Source organism: Mustela erminea, chromosome 15, assembly GCF_009829155.1.
Source record: "Mustela erminea isolate mMusErm1 chromosome 15, mMusErm1.Pri, whole genome shotgun sequence".
NCBI classification, from domain to species: Eukaryota; Metazoa; Chordata; class Mammalia; order Carnivora; family Mustelidae; genus Mustela; species Mustela erminea.
This window is the reverse complement of record NC_045628.1, coordinates 74,231,987-74,251,567: the sequence shown is the minus strand read 5'-3', so window position 1 is coordinate 74,251,567 and position 19,581 is coordinate 74,231,987. Positions and strand designations below refer to the sequence as shown.

Sequence of the window (19,581 nt, the reverse complement as noted above, 5' to 3'; positions counted from 1 at the left end):
ATACAAACCAACCAGTCCAGAACCCACACCCCCGCCCCCTGCTCTCACACCCTGGGCCCCTGTCCACTCGTCCACCTGCACCGATCGCCCCAGGGTCAGCTACTGGAAAACTAGGGGCAGCCCTGTGCCCCAGAGCCTGCTGAAATTATCCAAAGAAACTAACCCTGAATTTGCTCACCCTGCCTCACCTGTTCCTTCTCATATAATGAGCCGTAATAAGGGCTCTTGCTCCCAGGTCCCCGTCCCTCCTTCTGCCCCCCTGACTGGTCCTGTGCTTCCCTGGGTGTCCTCCTGTAGTACGTTCTGCTCCCTTCTCTTGGGGATTCTGAGTAACCAACGGTCTTTTCAGTAGCAATCATCTAAGCAAGCAATCACCTGACTTCTTGGCCTTACAGACCTCAAGTTTTCTATTAATATGCCGTATTTTCAAACATTCCGTTCCCACACTACATTCTTGTGTCTAGGGAGCTTGGTGGGGTGTCCGTCCCCGCTTTTTCTCTGAAGTAGGGCTGTGTGCTCTTCCTCACCTCTCCTGTCTTCAGTTAAGGTAATTTGAGTGGCTCTGTTCCTTTCAATCTGAAAAAGCCAACTACAGGGATTGCAGATAGGACCTGTACCGACTTCTCCCGCCTTTTCCCTACTGTGCTCCCCAGACCCTTCATCTTCAACCTCAGGGATGTCTTTTTATCCAGAAATGTGCCTGTGTTCTGAACCTTGTTCTTCCAAGTTCCACCTGCAAGAATGAATGCCTTCCCTCATCCCTCTCTGGTAGCACTGCTGGATGATCTACCTTCCTGCAAGGTCCAGCTAGAGTCTTACCTGTCTTTTGAGGCTTACCTGAGGTCAGCATCATAGCAGCTGGGCCTTTCTCTGGACAGCAACATCATCTCCTCCCTGGGCCACTCATGGGACAGCGTCTGTGCCTGTCCATTGCTCAGCATTCACCTCTCAATATTCAGAAGCTCTCTCTCCCTAAGCCTTTAAATTCTCTTGGTTCGGGAACGAAATGTTTGGTTTCCTGTGATGATAGAATGAATTGATACCAAGTATGTCCTCAACATCTTCCTCTCCACTGAGCTGGGGTACAAAATTGGCTGACTCGACAATTGTTGTCTTATGGAACCACAGTCTGGCCAGGAGGGGAAGCGGGGATCTGCCCACCTCTCTGTCTAGGCTTACCCCCTCCCTCCTGGGATGTGAGGTCTGCCTGCCTCCAGTTCTCTGAATGGGCACCTGCATTCATTTCCTGAACCAGGACCCCCCCCCCCCCTCCACTATCTGGAAGTAGAGCTGTCCTATGAAATCTTTTGTAAGCCGAAAAAGAAAGAAGCAACCACCATTAATTTGTATGGGGGGGGAAAATTGGAATACTCTCCGTCCTGCCAAAATAACCTCTCTTAGGCTTTTCTGATATCTCAGGACGTATCTCGCTAGGGAAGGCACAAAGTAAGTCGAGTTAGAGCCCAGATGCTCTGACACACAGTTCTAAGGTGCAAAGGCTTGATGCCCAGATGCCAGCACGGCGTCCCCGGGGAAGGAGCCCGGCTGCGGGGCTCTCACCTCTTGGGGTCTGTGGGATCTCTGTATGGCTCACTGCAAATACACACTGAACGCTATTTTCACCTTTCACCGTTTTACGGCAAAGCAGAAACCCTCTTCTGATTTCTTGCGGTCCGCGAAAACAGGGACTCGTGCAGGTCTTTCCTGAAAGCCGAGTGGCTTAACGCGAACTTTGGAACAGTGCGGGACACCCGACTCCCCTGATGCTCGGAGAAACGTCACTTGAGTTGCCGGTCAGGCCTGGAAGGGAAGGTGTATAGCCCGCCAGCAAGGCCAGAGGAGCTGGAGAAGGGGTCCGGCCACTGGTGGGACGTCGAGGACTATTTCCCGTGCGGACGCGGGGTCCGACCTGGGGTGGGAGGCTTGGAAATCAGACCGGGGCTTCACAGTTTGGTCTCAGGCTGACTTGTTTATAATAAAAACATTTGGTTTGCCTTTCACAGAATTCAGCCCATGATGTAAATGCTGAAGCGTTCAGGCCACATTCCTTTTACTCCCCAGAGACGTTCTTTTCAGAAAGCAGGAGGAGGGTGGAAACAAGTAGTTTCTGGGGCCGTCTCTAGTTTGAAACATCGCGTTAAGAGTTCAGGCCGTGCAAATTATCCAGATAACTAAAATCCAAGCCCTAAATAAGCCTTTTAAATGACAGGCCAATTATTTGTGTCCAAGTAGACGGACACTGTCTCTTTAAATGTTCTCTCCATTCCTCATGCACGCTGTAATCAGCAGATGGCCCTACCTTCCCCCACTGCCCCCCTGTAAACAGACCCTTCTAATAGCTAATATCCTGCAGTGACCAAAGCCATTAGAAGGATTAGGCCATTACTACCCCGTCCAGCAAACACATAATGCTCACGAGGATTGCCTTTTTTTCCCTTTGGTTGTTGTTTTTATGGATGAATCGGGACCCAATGGTCGGTTAAAAAATCAAAACGAGGAGGGCAGAGGGTTATGGCCATTCTCTCCAAGGACACCTCCCAAACAGCCTTAGGATTTGAGATTCCTTTGTTAGAATGATGGCAGATGTCCGCTTTGTGACTACAGCAAGCTCTGAGCGCACACACAGTATGCAGACCTCTGTCCCTTGTTACCATAATATCTAATACTCGATTTCCCCAGCACCGCGCGAGTCTCCCTTTGCTCTGCCTGTTCCCACAGCCCTGTTTTTGCTGGAAAAGACAAACCACCAGCCCAACCCTGCCCAAGGCCACGTCGCCGGGCTGGGGAATGCTCTGAAACACTGCCACCCAGTGGCACATCCCGGGCATTACAGCACACCGGCAAGGGAACCAGGAGCCCAGTTTTAGAAGCTGAAGTCTGAAGAGGGACAGGGGTGTGAAAGCTGTCCAAGGACCGCCAGGCCAGCTGCAGAAAAGCACCCTGCATGGCACGAAGACAGGTAACCGGTTTGGAACTGGCTAAGTATGTCACATGACAGAAACGTGGAGAAAGGAGGCCAGATTGTAAAGAGAAGGATAAAGAAGGTAATGGCATAGTACGTCTGAGACGTCTTTTTCTAAATGGAAGAAATACACACTTTCTGTAAGAGAGAGCAGGAGAAGGATGACGGGAAGATGAGTCAATGGTGCTCTTTTTGGAGTTGGCCTCAATTTGGATGACTCAGTCTCCCACATGTCTGGGTTCTTTAAGGATCCTTGGGTCCTACTGATTTGGGGGATGCCACTGGGCCCAAAGTGGCTGAACTAGACTTCTGGGTCTCCTTTCAGCCCTAAAATTGTGTGCTTTATTATCTGAGATGCTGAATGAGCAAGCAGTGCAGAAATGCAGGCAATGTAAGCCATGGGCAGTCCTTAAATCATCCGTGTTCGCTTTCCAAATGTTGTAAGGGAGGACATAAAATATGCATCCATTTTCACCTCTTGGAGGTTCGATGCTGGGGCTATAGCCCCGCAGGGTGTGTGTGATTCTCAGAAAGAACCTGCAGCCTCACCTTCCAGCATCAGCAGAGAAGGGCCAGCTCCCTGGGATCTGGAACCTTCTAGCACTTTCTTGTATGGGGGTGGGAGAGGGGTTGAGAGGGAATCAGTGCAGAAGGGAGGTTGTGCCCCATTAAAATCAAAGTTAAACCAGAAGCTAATGGGTTAGTAATTGAATAAGTCACCCTTTCCAGTAATATTTTCATTTTTAAAAGAGGCAAGTTATTCTACAGAAATTAGATTCTACTGGCTAAAATGTTAAGAATCTGGGCAGGCTATAAGGGAATGCTCTTCCAGTCTTAACCTGATAGTACCCAGCCTGTCCATCACCAATATTTCTTGAGAAACAGCATATGTGATCACGATTTTAAAGACCGTTAGAATCACTTTCCTCGCCAACGTCTGAAAGATTTGGGTTCAGGCTCCATTTGAAGAAACCCAGGTTGTACGTCCCCCAGCATTTAGGGTAGGATAGTTTCTGCTTATCTAAAGTGCTCACATTGCAAATATGAGCAGCAGAACTGGGGATTTAAATTCTGTCTTGATGGGAATTTGAACTGAAATACTCTGCCCACTGCCACTGTATAAGCCAGGAATCATCAAGCTAGCTACAAACACCTCGAGGGCTCCTTGCAGTTGCTCAACATAAATCAGCAAAATGACAGGCAATTGACTTTGAAGACAGCTCTCACATGGCTGAGTGGCTAGAGCTGCTGGAAGCAGATGAGGGCATTTTCCTGTAAACATGATCGTGATTAGCACCAGAGTAAACAGCCGATTGGGCTCTATCTGTCAGGCTCTAGCCCGCTCCAGATTTTTCATTAGGCAGAAATCAACATGTGATTCCATGCAACCAAGTTGGCCATTCTGAGAAAGAAGTTTGTGTTTCCATACCGGGTCAATACTTCCGATTTTCTCAGAAGGTAACCGGGACGCTGACTTGATTTGGCTCTATTTGCACGGAGAAATAAAATGCGAGTGTGGGAATCCGGCCCTCCAATGCAGAAGCAATTCAGCTTGTAGTCTGTGCTCTAATGCTGTCTAACAACGTTTGGCATGGCTCAGATGTTGGCTACGTGGAAAAGCACACGTTTGAACGAATGACCTTGCCAGTGTCATCTGAGGTCACTAACTCACCATGCTGAGGAGGCCAGGAAGGTAACATCAGTAGCGAATCTGGCTGGAGCGGCTGACCAGCTGGAGTGTGCAGGCTCTGTCCAAGGAGGCAGGCTGACCCCACTCCCCCCCCACCAGGGGGGTGTTGCCAAACCGGACAGAAAGCCCAGAGTTGTCATACCAAGTGATCTTTCAAGAGAAGCCAGAAACCGGGATGTTCATGAAACACCAGGAGTGCCAAACCAAATATGTGTAAGGCCAAAGCCAACCTCTGGTATACAGTGGTGGAGTTACCTTCATTCTGGATTCTTCCAAACTCATTCCAGCTACACCAGGTCTCTGAGTCATGTGAAAGGATTTCCCGCAAGAGTGTGAGGGAGGTTTCATAGACGCTCCTAGCAAGGGAATGAGGAGTTCCTTGGTTCTCCAGATCTGGAAGGGAGTCTTAAGGGTCTCACTTAGAGCTTTCATGCTGTGACTTATACCAGTGGTGATAATGGGAGGCAGGGGGCGGTGTGGCTCCAAGTGTCTGGGTGACTGGGCGCATGGTGGGGCAGACAAAGGACCCCAGAGAAGGAACAGGGTAGAGAGACAGGTGCTCTGTTGAATTCATTACACACAGAATCCAAGTGACCTCAGAACTCTGGGGAGGAGAGGTCCAGCTGACATTGGCGGGTGGGTTTGTCTTCTTCGCTGCGGTCCCCACGTGGGAGCAACTGAGGCAGTTGAAAGCGGATGAAGTTGCCCAGAGAGAGGTTGGCTTCAGGGAGAAGAGACCACAGAAGGACCGAGATTCCAAACTGGAGGTTCAGAAGTGAGGTGAGCCAAGGAGGAGAGTGAGAGGGTGAGTCTGCAGAGCTGGAGGGAGGGCCCTGCACAACAAAGTTCATTCTAGAATGAGGAGGATGCTCCTAGGGGCTCCTTGGGGCTGCGGAGAAGAGCACTGTATGAAGTCACGTAGGTGAGCCCCTTTGGGCGCGGGGAGGAGTGATAGCAAGGGTCTGGGGATTCTGCGTGGCTCAGGGGCACCCACTGGTGGTGAGCTGGTGGGGGGGCATGCAGCTCTGTGGCATGGGGGGGGGGGTGGCGGGCGCTGCCTTTTGTCTCTGACGCGCGTGCTCCAGGCTGGCATCTGCTCGCTCACGGCTGAATGTTCTGGGGCCTGTAGTGTGAAGCAAAGCTCCAGACTGCAGTCTCCTGGGGGAGGCTGTGGCCTGTTTCTGCCTGCGTCGTGCTGAGAGCACCTGCTCCAGAGAGTGGAGAAGACGGGGTGGGGGATGCCCTAAGGATTGTGGCCTTGACATCACTCTATGGTGCTCTTTGAATGTGAGGGGACCAGAGAAAGGGCCCAGGACTCAGAAGGACGGTGGGTGCTAAGGAACCCCGGCAGGTGGAAGGAGGGATGCTGAGACCGAAAATCCTGGAAAACGAAGATGGAGATGCTTTGGAGGGGAAATGTCCCTGTATCATGGGGCTGAAAGGGAGGGGAACCCACAAGACAGCGCTGGGTGGTGCTCATGGGTCACTGAAGCCTGGCCAGCATGTGCGTGGAGCTCTTGGCCTACTCCAGCCCGTGCCCTTCCTTCTGGGCAGCCAGGACCAGCCCTGCCTCCCTGGGGGAGCAGTCAGCATGCATCACACAGTCCCCCAAATCCGGGTGCCTGTTTGTGCGCCCTGAGCGCAGGGCTGGGGATAAGGGACAGGGTCCTGTGGCAGGGTCCTGACGGCGCCAGAGACGGCCAAGGCCATGGAGGCCTCGGCCAGACAGCTCCCTCCTTTCCAGGCTGCCCGGAGTTCCCAGCTGGGGATGCATCTGTTCCTCACTCCGTGGCTCCCTTTGAACTTCAACCCTGCAGAGCACACATAAGGAGAAACCCGCAAAGTAGCAGGAGCGGCCGCCAAGGACAGGGGACAGGCGGCGGCTCCCCTTCCCCGGGGCCGGCCTAGAACCTCTGGAGCCGCCGTCTGTGTTTCTACGCCTTCGGTCTCCCTTTCCCTGCATAAAACGGCTCAGGACCCACGTCAGTTCCAAGTTCCAACGTGGAAAATATAGCAGCACACAATATGTTGTTTTGGCAGAAAGCTATGAATTTTAGTATGGAATGTCTGTCACGGGGGCCCATCCAATTAACTCACTTGTCGAGAAATCAGAATAAATAGTTGAGAGGAGACGTCTGGGGCTTCTGCTCAGACCTTTATTTCTTATTTGTTTTCCTGCTTAAGCAGGTCTGTAGTCACCAGAATGTAGATTTAGGGGCGAGGAGGAAAGAATCCACAGCTTCCCCCTTGGTTCTGCTCATTTGAGGGAAGAAAAGGGGGGTCGCGTCCCTGCCTTTTGGACACGAATTCTGGTGAACTTCTGTCTTACGGATGTGTTGTGGAGGCAAGCCTGGTGTGGTCCCTTCGGGTCACAGACTCAGTGCTTTTGTTCAGTCTGAGACAAGGCCTGGCCCCAGAAATTCCTTTTCCTCCTTAGGTTTGCCACTGTGGCTGGTGGGCATGGCTGCACCCCTGGAACCCGGGGAAAAGCCCAGCTTGACACAGTGGGAGCCCCGTTGCTTCCATTGAGCCCCCTGCCAGGGAGGGCCCCCAGCACTTCCGACCAGGGGCTGCCAGTGGCACCCTGAGTCAGGTGCGGACCCGGTGTCCCAGTGCTAGAGGACCCTGCTATCCCCACGAGGCCCTTAAGAAAGAAGCACCCAGGATATGTGGCGGGGGTAGTTTCCCTGGGAAGATGCTAGTCGGGCCCACATTTCTCCTGTGTGGATTCGCAGGGGAGGCACACGTCCCAGCCCTGGGCAGCCCACACCAGTCCCGTGGGCTGCTTTCAGAGGAACTCAGCAGAGAAGGAGCCCTTCCTTGGAGCTCTCTCCTGTGGCTGTCTTGACATCCTTGCTGAGATAGAGGTGGGGCCCAGCGCCCTCCTACAGGGAGCTGCCTCCCATTCCGGAGTTCTGCAGGAGCCCAGTGGGAGTGAGGGTGTCTCACAGCCAGAGGGGCAGACAGGGCAGTAAGTTCAGGCGCCACCTGACCCAGGGTGCCCGGACACTTTCCCCAGACCTGTGCTTCTGGAAACTGCTTTCCCCCTGCCTCTGGGGCTCCCCCCAACGTCCAGGCTCCCCACTCCTAGCCTCCGGGGCAACCTCCCTGTTCAAGCCTCTGCACTCCCAGGTGGGGTTGACATCAGTATTTCTCCAATAGTTGGGGGAGAGCCCGGTCCAAGGCAAACGTGTTTTCTGACCTTTACTCTTGGGAGCAAGTGCCCTAATGAGGACCTGGAAGAAGGTAGGGCCATTCTGTCTGAGTTTCCACAGCCCAGATTCCACATCCTGGGCCCTCAGTCAGGAGTCAAAGGCTCATTCTTCAAGGGCTGCAGTCTAACTTTGTCTTTGTGCTGTGGTGCTGCTTCCATTTCAAAGGCTTCGCCAGCAAATCGCGTGAGTCATTCCTGGAACCTTCAGGAGTCTCCATGGTGACGGGCTTGAGTGGGCCGGAGGGAAGCCAGCATTCACTCCACTTTGCAACAAGTTCCTCTTTTCTGCTTTTTTTTTTTTTTTTTTTCCTTTTTCAATAGAGACTAGGGCTGAGGCTTTAGCTTTTTTTTTAAAGCAAATCACAAAATGGAGACTCCCTAAGCCCCTTTTCTATTTTATATATAAAAAAAAAAAAACCCGTCTGTGTAAATAGATATTCCAGCTTTTACCTAGCTCTGGTGAGACCCTAAAAAACAAAACAAAACCAGAACTCTGCATTTGGGGTTTTTGGCTTTGATTTGGGGTTTTGTTTGTTTGTTTTTTGTTTGTTTGTTTGTTTTGCAAGTGTTTTGAGGAAAGATCCTATTTTCTTGTTTACCTCAAGGAGAAGGCTCTGAGTTGTCATTTGGAATAGAGACTCTGGCGACAGAGGCCCCAGAGGGTGGAGGGCCTTGCGAGCCTACCATCCTACATAGCAGAAGTCTATCAAAACTCTGAAAATACCATGTAATCACGAACCGTGGAGATGTGCATGTTCTTCCAACTCCCAGTGCCTTCCACATGCACAGAGCGTGTCTTCGTTCTGTAACGTTCAGGGAACAGTCTAGTCCTCTGGGCACATTAGGGAATGAACATTACCATTACTGTGTTGGTCACAAGAATCTGAGTAGGAATCTAGGGAATTTTTTCCCAAATGAGACTAAACGTTAAAATTTGTCACCAACGCAATGAGCATTGATCGACATAAACACATTTGTATCATCTTTTGGGGGTACAAATCCTGGGTCATTGTGATGTGTCACACCCATGCTCCCATGTCTGTGGGAGGAAATGAGTTTATAAAACATTACAAACTGAGAGGCGCCTGGGTGGCTCGGTCCTTAGGCGTCTGCCTTTGGCTCTGGTCGTGGTCCGGGGACCTGGGAAAGAGCTCAGAGTCGGGCTCCCTGCTCAGCGGGAAGCCTGCTTCTCCCTCTCCCACTCCCCCTGCTTGTGTTCCCTCTCTCGTTGTGTCTCTCTCTGTCAAATAAATAAATAAAATAAAATCTTTAAAAAAAAAAAACCGGACAACATTGCAACCTGAATTCTGCTTGACTTCATTATCCCCCTAGGCTGCAGCGGGATGTTTAGCTTCCTGAAGCCTTACCTGTGGATTTCTGGGGTCTCTGGGGGGCATCCCGTGGGTGCTTTGCTCCATGGGGTGCAGCCATTCTCTGCCGGTAGCTCCTGAAGGCTCAGTGTGCCAACCCTTGGCCAGGAGGGATGGAGAATGCCTTTCTCTGCTGTGTTAGTCCCTCCTGGGAACCCCAAAGCCAGGCTGTTTGGGGCCACGTGGAGCAACCTTTCAATTATTGCTTCTGTCTTCTCTCATCACCTCAGACCTAGCCTTACCCCCCGGGTAAAAGCTGCATCTTTGTACCTGGAAAACCCACCCTCCTCTGACATTGGAGTCTTTCCTAATGTGCCAGACTCACTGAGTCTTCCTCTGGGTTCTTAGGGATGTAGGAAAAATGGTAGGGTTCAAAGCCAAAGGCCAAGAAATAATTCTTGAGATGTCTTTGGTGCAAAAAGGTGGTTTTGTTAAAGCATTGGGACGGGACCCTTGGGCAGGAAGAGGTGCAGTGAGGTGGTGAGGGGTGGTAATTATTTTTACCTACAAGTGGGGAGGGGGTTAGGGAGAGCGTTGAGTCTCTAAGGAATTCTGGAAATAAGGTTTCCAGGACCTTGAGGGGACTAGTTATTGTTAGGAAAGGGTCATTTACTACGGTCTAATAAAACCCGAGTCATGAGACCCCTCAGATGTGTATCAGTGGGCCGTATGCTCGGAGGATGATTGCCGACGTGTATACTGGGGAGCTTAGAGATAAAGGAAATTCCTAAAAGAATTTCTGTTTGTTAAAGTAGGCTCAGAGGATCCAGGGTTGAGGGGGGCAGACATCAGTCTAAGCCTACTTTGCCCTTAGCAAGGTGTCCACACCCCGGCAGTTCCGTTCCTAGAGGGAGATCACTCTGCTCTTCTCAAGGACTTGTCAAAGGGCTGTAAGTAGTAAGGAAATTTAATAATTTCTCCTCTGCCTTGGTTTCCCGTATCACTTACGATACAAGTCCTAACTTCTGGGGCCGCGGATGAGGGGTGTTATAGAGCCTTTGGAAAAGGTGATAAAATTTCTAAAACCTCACAGAGAAGTGCAGACAGTCAGGCTAGCTCTTCAGAGACAAGCTCTGAAGCTTATGCACCTTGGAAGCCAATGCCTGGGCCTCTAAGAACCTACTAGGAGGGAATTTTCTCACGGGAACTTTTTTAACCTGCTTTCTTTACCCCCTCGGGGTCCAGTGCAGCTTGCCGTGGTGCGGGACACACCCAGTCCCAGTGGCCCTGCTGTGGGTGTAGCCCAGCGTGCACAGTCGTGGTCACCTCTCTTCTTCCACCCAGGCTGTATACGAATAAGCACGGGTGAGAGAGTATTTACCATCCAAATCTGTCGCCAAACTGGGAGTGACCCAGAGTTCCAGCCTTTGAGGTTGGAGGACCCACCAGTTACGGGTGCGAGTCCCCATCTAGCTTGCATTTTCAAAAAAATCACTGATACCGTTAAGTTTTCAAAATTGCGTTCTGCCCATTGTTTTCTTCGTTGTGCAGAAGCTACTTAGAAAGCAAATTTTATCGAAAAGTAAACTTTACCCTTCCCTGGATATTGCCTTGATGCTCTTGGATGTTGGGGTGGTGTCTGAATTTGTCTCCGAGTCAACACAGACTCGGGGGCTTAGAAGCAATGGAGGTTTATTCTCTCATAGTTCTGGAGGCCAGAGGTGCAAAGTGAAGACATTAGCAGGATCACGAGTCCCTCTGAAGGCTTTAGGGGAGAAGACGTCCTCACTTCTTCCAGCTTCTGGGGGGTTCCCTTGACCTGCGGCTCCCATCTCTGCATCGACCTTTTCGATCCTCCTCCCTGTGCATCTCTTATGATGACACTCGTCATTGAATTTAGGGACCACACAGCTAATCCAGAATGAGCTCATCTAAAAGATCCTTCCCTGAATCTTGTCTGCAAAGACCCTTTTGCCAAGTAAGATCACATTCGCGGTTTCCAGGAACTGGGCTGGAAGATACATTCGTATCTTCCGGGGGACCGCCTCTCAGCCCACTACAGTATTGCTTTTACCTCTCAGGAGCTACTAGTACCTGACACACAGACAGAGTTCAGTCAGCGTTCCTGTTCCTGTACTCCTGTTGGAGGAATTGAGGCTGAACCTTGCCCCCAGGCGCTTTATGGGCTCCATCCCCAATAAAGGTGCTGTTTGCAATAAACTCAATGTCTTCAGCTTTCCCTGACTATGAAATAGCTCCCGGGCTAATTAGAGTAAATAGTTTCTTGCTTTCCCTCAGGGATTTCTGTTACAGTATTTTGTGCCATTTTTTCAACTTACCATATTTCAAGTACGAAGGAGTTATCTAGGAATAAAGCAAATACGTTTGAAGGCTTTTTTTTTTCTTCCCCAAATTAAGGTCTTCTCAGACTCTCAGCATCCGAAAATAACTTGGATTTTATTTATGAGATTAACCTTTTATGTGTACATTTCATAATATTTATTAGGCTAAAAAAGTGCATTAATAAGAGTGTGATTTTTATAGACCTATATTTTAATAGGTGATCTTATTTCTGTCATATGGCATTTTACTGACATCTGATATCAACTTCCAAAGTACCAAGGAAATGACATGCTTTTTCTTTCTTTAAAAATATAGCCGGGTGTGATGCCCTTAATAGAGAGTAAATGAATATAATCAGATTTTCCCCTACTCTGGAGTGCAAATTTTAAGCTTTCATATTAAAATGTACCATGAAGTCTCTCCAGCCTCCCTATCTGGAATGATTTTATTTGACAAGGTTAAAAGTGGCAATGAGAAGTCTGGCTTTGCCAGCAGGAACTTTTTAAAACAACCTCTCCCTGTGTATATAATTCACACGGTACATACCTTGCAATTTCATGCAGTTAGTCATATTTTATTATGAAATGTTTGGAATCTGGAATCCAAAATTAGGGAAGGTCCAAATTCCTTATTCCCTATTCATCACGTAAATTAGTTCAAGTGGCTTTATTTTCACTCCCCATTGTTTTAAATAGAATGCTTTGGTGGTGGTGGTGGTGGTGGCGATATTTATGAATAATTTTTATCATTATCTGCCCATTTGCCAATGAACAAACAACAGAAGAATCAGAAGACAGACAGAGAGAAAGCCCGTCCCCGCTCTCAGTGCTCCGAGCATTACCTGGCACATCGGGGAATGGCAGAAAACACCCAAGCTGAAAGCATGGCAGAGTGACTGACCAACACGGGCAAGTTGAAATGAGAGCGTGCATGGCCAGACCTGAAGTTTAAGATGCCTTCACATCAGGCCTTTCAACTTCACGTAGTAATAAAATCCAGCAACAACAGGGCATCCATCAACTAAATAAGACTTCACTAAAGGAGTCCGCACTCACCCCTGGGGACACCCTGCAGACAGATTCCACTTCCAAGTTGAAAAGATGGCTGGAGCACCTCCTCCACATCGTGCTCTCTGCTCTGCAAACACTTTGCAATTTTCTTTCTTTCCTGAAAGTATTTTAGCCCCAATACAAATAGGCGGGCTCCTCTGTAAAGACTTAGCTCACTCCTCTACCACAGAGTCAGTCAGCCTCGTTGTTTCAAAGTCCTTCCCGTTTGATTTTTAAACTCCCTGACAACTCTATCTGGTTTTAATTAACTTCTTTGAATTCGGTTATTTTAAACTCAAAAGTGTGCCTGGATAAAAATTAGCATTATCAGTGTGTGTCAGAGTGTGTTTTAAGCCTGCGGTACGCGTCCTCCTCGCTCTAACCGGCAGTGGCCGGATGGGATATTCATCAAAACGCCGGCTCCTCTGGGATGTCTTCATGATAGATACTGGCTGGGGTTATTCCGTGTAGAACTGCGCCCGGACAAAATAAGGTGGCGGGCCAGGGTGGGGAAAAACAACTGATTCTGGCCATTAGAAGTTAACTGGGGTGCGATCGCTTACGAGTACACATGTCAATGACCCTGTCTTCCTTATAACGCTTAGAGAGCATCATGATACAGGCTTTTAAAGACATAACTACTACTTCTTCTTCTTCTTCTTCTTCTTTTTTTTTTTAAATTTGTATTTATTTATTTGACAGAGATCACAAGTAGGCAGAGAGGCAGGCAGAGAGAGAGGAAGGGAAGCAGGCTCCCTGCTGAGCCAAAAGCCCGATGCAGGGCTCTATCCCAGGACCCTGGGATCGTGACCTGAGCCGAAGGCAGAGACACTGAGCCACCCAGGTGCCGCTTAAAGACATAACTTCTTAAGCACCTTCCATATACCTAAGTGTTGGGCCCTACCCGTTGACTCTTTCAGTTTGCCAGGTACAGGGTAGCCACATAATCTCCTGCCCATGCAAGGACCTTCTGGAGGGTGGACGGGGTGCTCGCAGGACAGCATGCCAGGATAACAGGTGTAAACCTGAACATTATGGCAAACAGGCACCTAGGATTTCCCCAGACAGATGGCGCTCTTCTGCCCCCTGGGCCATTACCAAGGGCTTTGGGGAGGCCCTGTGTATGCTGGAAATGGGGCTAACTTCACCTGCTGATGGGTCTTGTAAATCTTGGCATCTTTTCTTGTTGGAATCATGCCTTCCTTCCTTCTTGGAGGAATTCCAGTAACTCACCATTTCTGGACCCTGGAACACTTCTGCCACAGTTCTTTCTCTGCTTCCAATGCTCCTGTCTCTTTCCCATTTACACCCATGGAAATCCTAGTGATTGTTCAAGACCTATTTCAGTGGTGCCTCTTCTGTGAAGGAGTGGGTGGGGAGTCTTTTTGTCACCTAAGCTTCCACAGGGCTGTATGTGTGTCCTTCTCAAAGCGCCTCTCTGTATTTGGTTATACTTTTATGTATAGTGTCGTGTTCTTGCTGAACTGAGAGAAGGGACCAAGCACAGAGCCTGGCCTCCACATTACTCCTTGGGCTTGAGCCCTTGTTTTAGCTACTTCTCACATTTTATTTTAATTCTGATGTTTTTGGTGTATTTTTCTCTGAAGTGTGATCAGAAACAAGAAGATCGAGAGCCTTGCTATATTTGGGATTTGCAAGGAACGGGTTCACACTATAGCTGGATTTCAATGCTGGTCTCTCCATTTAAGAGCTGTGCAATCTTGTGCAAGTTACCTAGCTTCTCTGTGCCTATAAAATAGTGAAAATAATGTTGCAGGACTTCTCTGACTTTAGTGCCTATGATTCTTGGTCATGCTGCTTTGAAGAATGAAGACATAGACCAGATGAAGAGTAGTGGGCAGCAAAACAAAGTTTATTGAGCGAAAGTATAAAGCTCCCAGAGAGGGAGAGGGCCTGAGAAGATTGCCCTGGGAGTGTCTATGTGTAGGGGTTTTTATGAGCTCTTTTGCGGAACTATCTGAAGCAAACAGGATGTGTTGTGCCATGCCAATCAGGGCTTTGTTTGGTCACGTATCTGTCTACCTATTAGGTTAACGTTTGCATGCTGATGGTCTTTTTTTTGGTGACATCTGGGGTCTTCAGTCTTAACTGCTTTTTGCCCGTGATGGGGACCAATGCCTTGTGGTTAATTGTCTTATTTTGCAGAAGTCACTTCAGCAAAGTCTGCAACTATGCACTGTCAGTGCGCTCCTCTCGAAGCTGCAAAGCAGGATGGTAGTGCTGTTTAATCTTAGCTGTCCTGACTCCATATTTTCTTATGGGGGACCCCGGCCCTCACTACCTAACTGTCCAACTCACTCCTAACAATAATAGTCCCTCCTTGCTAGTGGAGTTAGGAGGACTGAGTCTTCACAGAACAGAGCGCAGTAATATGAAACTCTCGATATCCTAGCTTTTATTGTTCTCCAGGCTGCATTTCTCATTCTTGAACTTTTATTTGCATTTTTGACTTGCATTGTGACCAAAGGAAAAGGGAAAGGAAAAAGAAAGGACTAAAGGAAAAAAGCAGTGAGTGCTGTAATGCAGTGAGGCCTAACGCCCACCTCCAGTTCAGGCATACGAACGATATCCCCTGGAAACCTGCAGCCTTCATGACCCAAGGGACACTTGACAGGCAGAATGGTGACCGTGAGCACTGCTTATGGCGTCATGGTGAAAATTTCTCTTGAGCGTCAAGAGCAGACAGGCCGCCCCTGCTTTCTTAAGGTGAGGTCAGAGGGTCTCTGCGCGTCTCCGTCCTCCTCTGTGGAGCAGGAATGGTAATGGCGCCCACCTCTTGGGGCTGAAGCAAAGATCAGTAAGTTCATACATGTAGAGTACTGAACATAGAGCCTCGTGTGTAAAAAGTCCTGGTACAGGTTTCCTGTTCATAGCCTCTGTCCTGGAGGAGGAGTTGAGTGCTGTTGAGAGAGCTGTGTTGGGCATCCTGGGGAAGGTGCCCTCGTATTTCCTTCAGCTGCCGGGAAGCTTCTGGTTAGCTCCACTGGCGGAAATTCAGCAACCAACTGAGAAGGCAGGGGCCCCTCTTTTAATGGAAGCACTGGTGGGGAGAGCCCCTTTCCCCCTCTCTGGGAGCACCCAGTGCAGGAAAGCCAACTCAACAGCTGGCAGAATGATTGGGTTGATACAGATACAAGCGTGACTATCTGCGAGGAAAGGGTGGCAAATTAGGGCCATGGAGTCAAAGGCTGGAGAAGAGACAAGAAATCTTTATTAATAATCAAGAAGAGGACACGACCTCCCAATGACTCTGCCAGGAGAAAGGAGGTCAGAGCACCCATGACGGCCTTCTGGTGGGGGCTGGGAGCCAGTGGGTTGGCATGAACATGACGGTGGCATCCTGCGTTGCTAGAATGACTCACCCAGCCATGGTGAGTACTAAGGCTGATGCACAGCACCCTTCACAGTCCTGGGGACAGAAGTTTGTTCATTTCCAGGGGACATCAGCACCTAACTCACACGTCTGTGCTTGGTCCAAGAATCCACAAGGAAAGGAATTCCACAAACTTTGCTTGTCATATTGTACCAGTATCTTTTTTTCTTTATATCTGCCCTTATGAATGCCTATTCCTTCTTCAGTTCTGCCCATGGAAAGAGAGCAAAGGTGGTTTGCATTCTCCTACAGCACACGTGTTCTCAGCGTCGGAATGGCACAGCTACCCTCTGATAATTTTCACTTAGATCTTAACCTTCTCAGTTTACCTCGCTTGGACTCTGGATAGTAAGCAGGCAGAAATAATGCTTTGTGACCTTTAGGCCGGCACTGGATGCTTCTCCACCCTTTCCCCTGTGGTTTCGTGAAACACACGGTCCCATTCTGCAATATCCTTATTTCTGAACTTCTAACTTCTTTCCCAGCAGGGAGATGACTCATGCTAAAAGCTGTGTATTACAGCAAGGTTTACTAGGCACACCAAATGCTCATTGGATACATCCTTTCAAATGGTAACAGCTGTCCTTGCAGCCAAGGTGACATTTAGTTGGTGGGGGGAGGGGGGGGTTCCAGCTTTGCCCTCACCTCTCTTCAGTTCTGGTCCCTTTACCTCCCAGAGGTAAGGAGAAAGATTTCACAAATGCACACAATGGTGAGTCTTAGTCCCATCCCGAGAGCTTTCCACCCAGTGGGGCTCTGCTTCATGGGAAGCATGACCTTGGGGTGGGCTTAGAATAAACTCCTCACTGGCAGAAGCTGGTTCACATTCCATTTTCGTGCTGGGAAAAGTAGATTCCAAATGGCTGCATGGGGAGGGGCTGCCGTGGGGCTGGGGAAGGGGTAAGGAGAAGTTTCTGTAGTGTTCTCCAGATCTTTCAAAGCAAGCTTTACTTCGTGCTGCCATTTGCCCCCAGATGTCCAGGCAGGAGCTCAGGCTTTGAAGTTGTTACCACTCCAGCATGGGTGGCTTAGAGGAGACCAGGGAACTAAGACACTCAAGGCCAGTAGGGTCATTTGTGCAGGGACGGTGTGCCCAGCCCCCACTCACCTACTCAGTCCACCAGACCCTCCCGTCAGAGCGGAGCCTGGTTGCTGCCCATGCCCTCTTCCAAAGAGACCTCAAGGGGGTAGACACTTGGTCAAGCTACAGGAGTAGAAACAGGAGAGAATCAGGTGCAGGTAGAGGAGAGAATAGAGGCAGGGGGCTGGGTATTGGACCAGCTTCGGGTGTAGTGGAGTGAGAAATGGTGGGGTGGGGTGCACATATGTATACGGGGGAGGATATGCTGTGCGTGATGTCTAGGCGTCCCCCCTGGTTTTTAAGAAAATTAATCAAAGATGGGAGTTACTTTGAAATTCCTCTTGGTCACAGGACTGTGTATGTTTGGCTGCTCTCTGAAGGTCCAGGCTGGCGGAAGAACATATGTGGAAGCAGATGATGGACCACTCACCTCAACAGGGCAAGCCTGGGGCAGGTTTTCTACTCCCTGGGCACTGGAGTGCAAGAGCGCCAATGGGAGAAAAGTCAAAGGCTGAGGGAGACATGGGGGTTTGGGACGAGCAGGCCATAGTGCTTGTGAGGGGTGGCTTTGGTGTCTGTGCAAACACGTTTACCATAAACTTTATATTCCTCTGCGGGGGCACTGGGATTCTGGTCACCTGGCCAGAGGGCTGTGGCGGGGAGCGGGGATACTTTCAGGTCACCATGTCCTCTGTTGTCTCTGTTCTTGGCAGTTGGAAGTGGGAGAGGCCAATGAAGAGAATACTAAAGTTTAACGTTCTTTCTATGATCAACTTTTGTTGCTGGCACCTTCCTTTGGAAAAAGACACTGATTCATGACTGAACAATCCCTCCACAGAGAGAAAAAAGCATCCTTGCAGTCTCTTAGTGGGTTTCTGTTTACAGGAATGGATGGTTTCCATAGGCTATTCAGAAAATGGCTGAGAGAAATCAGAGCAAAAAAGTTGATGTTTTTATTTCTGTCTCTTTCTCCCCACAGATGAGTTTGAAATTCTTGCTCTGGGCCATATGGAGTGGATATTCCAGAAGGAAATTATATACTGCTCTCTGTTTCTACTCAACTGCTTTTCACTTTGTCAAGTGGACCCTTTGAAGCAGCCTTCTCCTTACCTCACATTCTGACATGAATAATTGTTTAATTGCTTTTCCGTCTACACAAGATAAGGAACCATGTCTCAAAATTGTATAATTCTCTTAACTAAACAATAGTGGAACCACCCAGAGCAGTTTTCAAAGAAAGAAAAGAATTTCTCACATATGTTAAGCATTTTATTATTTTCAAAGTGCTTCGTTCTGTAGTATTTTCTTAAATTGGATAATGTGTGCGAAGCACTGTGTAAATTGTATCATATAACAAAGGAGTGAGATTTATAACGATTATTGATTTGATTTTCCTTGTAGGAAGGTGAGGTACAGGGAGGGGAAGGTGCAGCCCCAAATCCTGACAGTTAAGCTGGGTCCTCACAATGGTCTGTTTCCTTACTCCTCTGCCCTCCTGTGCCTCAGGGGGCCTCCCCCAAAGGAGGCCAAAGACTACCTTGGACCAGCACTAGAGGCTTCCCAGGGTTGGGGGTGGGGGCAGAGCCGGGGGCGGGGGTGGGGTGGGGGGGACTTCAGTGGAGCCCACAGGTGTGTCTCCTGACCTGGGTTACCTCACACCATCCCCACTGTCTCCCTCACAGGCTTCAGGCAGACACTTGCCTTTTTATCTTGTTCTGTTGCTGCCATTCACTCTTCAGCAGAGCACTTTCCCTCAGGCTGGGGCAGAAGAGTTGTTCCATTTTCAAAAATACAGGTTATTTTTTCTTAAAAAAAGAAAAAAAAAGTGTCCCTAAAATAAATTCACAACCATTTCCATATTTTTAAAAAGCTGTTAACAAATCCTGGTGGTAGGCTATTGTGATGTTTTAAGTGTGTTGGAAGTTGGCCTGGGGCAGCCCCTCTGGGGGGCTGAAATCAGTGAATGGAGCTGAAACACCCGTCAGTGGAGTCCTCCGTGGGAGGTGGCAAGATACTCTAGCTAAACCCCTTGGGGGATGTCTGGCAGGTAGGGAAGGCAGACAAGAGAGTGTTTCCTGTGCATCAAAGGACAAAATCAAAAGAGTGAAAAGGCAACTCACAGACTCAGAGAAAATATTTGCAAATAATATATCCACCAAAGGATTAATAGCTAGGATATATAAAGAACTCTTACAACTCAACAGCAACAGAAAAAAAAAAAAAAACTTGATAAAAAATAGGCAAAAGACTTGAATAGACATTTCTCCAAAAAAGATATATGGATGACTAACAAGCATATGAAAGGTGCTCATTAGGGAAATGCAAATCACAGAGAGATACACTTCATACCCAATCCTGTGGTTATTGTAAAAAATACCTCTGCCCCCAACAGACCAGAAAGCAAGTGCTGGGGAGGAAATGGAGGAATTGGAACACATGTGTGCTGTTTCTGGGGCTGTCAAACAGTCCAAATGCTATGGGCAAGGGTATGGCAGTTCCTCAAAAAGTCAAACAGAATTACCACACGATCCAGCAATT

The 19,581-nt window shown here is 48.9% G+C and overlaps 1 long non-coding RNA gene across 1 annotated transcript in view; it reads left to right on the top strand.

Moving 5' to 3' along the window:
* Positions 1 to 18,542, top strand: part of LOC116574220 — a 32,211-nt gene extending 13,669 nt beyond the window's left edge. Inside the window, exon 3 of the long non-coding RNA XR_004279155.1 lies at positions 18,023 to 18,542. This is a non-coding gene — a long non-coding RNA (uncharacterized LOC116574220). The remainder of the gene's footprint in view (positions 1 to 18,022) is intronic.
* Positions 18,543 to 19,581: the final 1,039 nt, after the last annotated feature.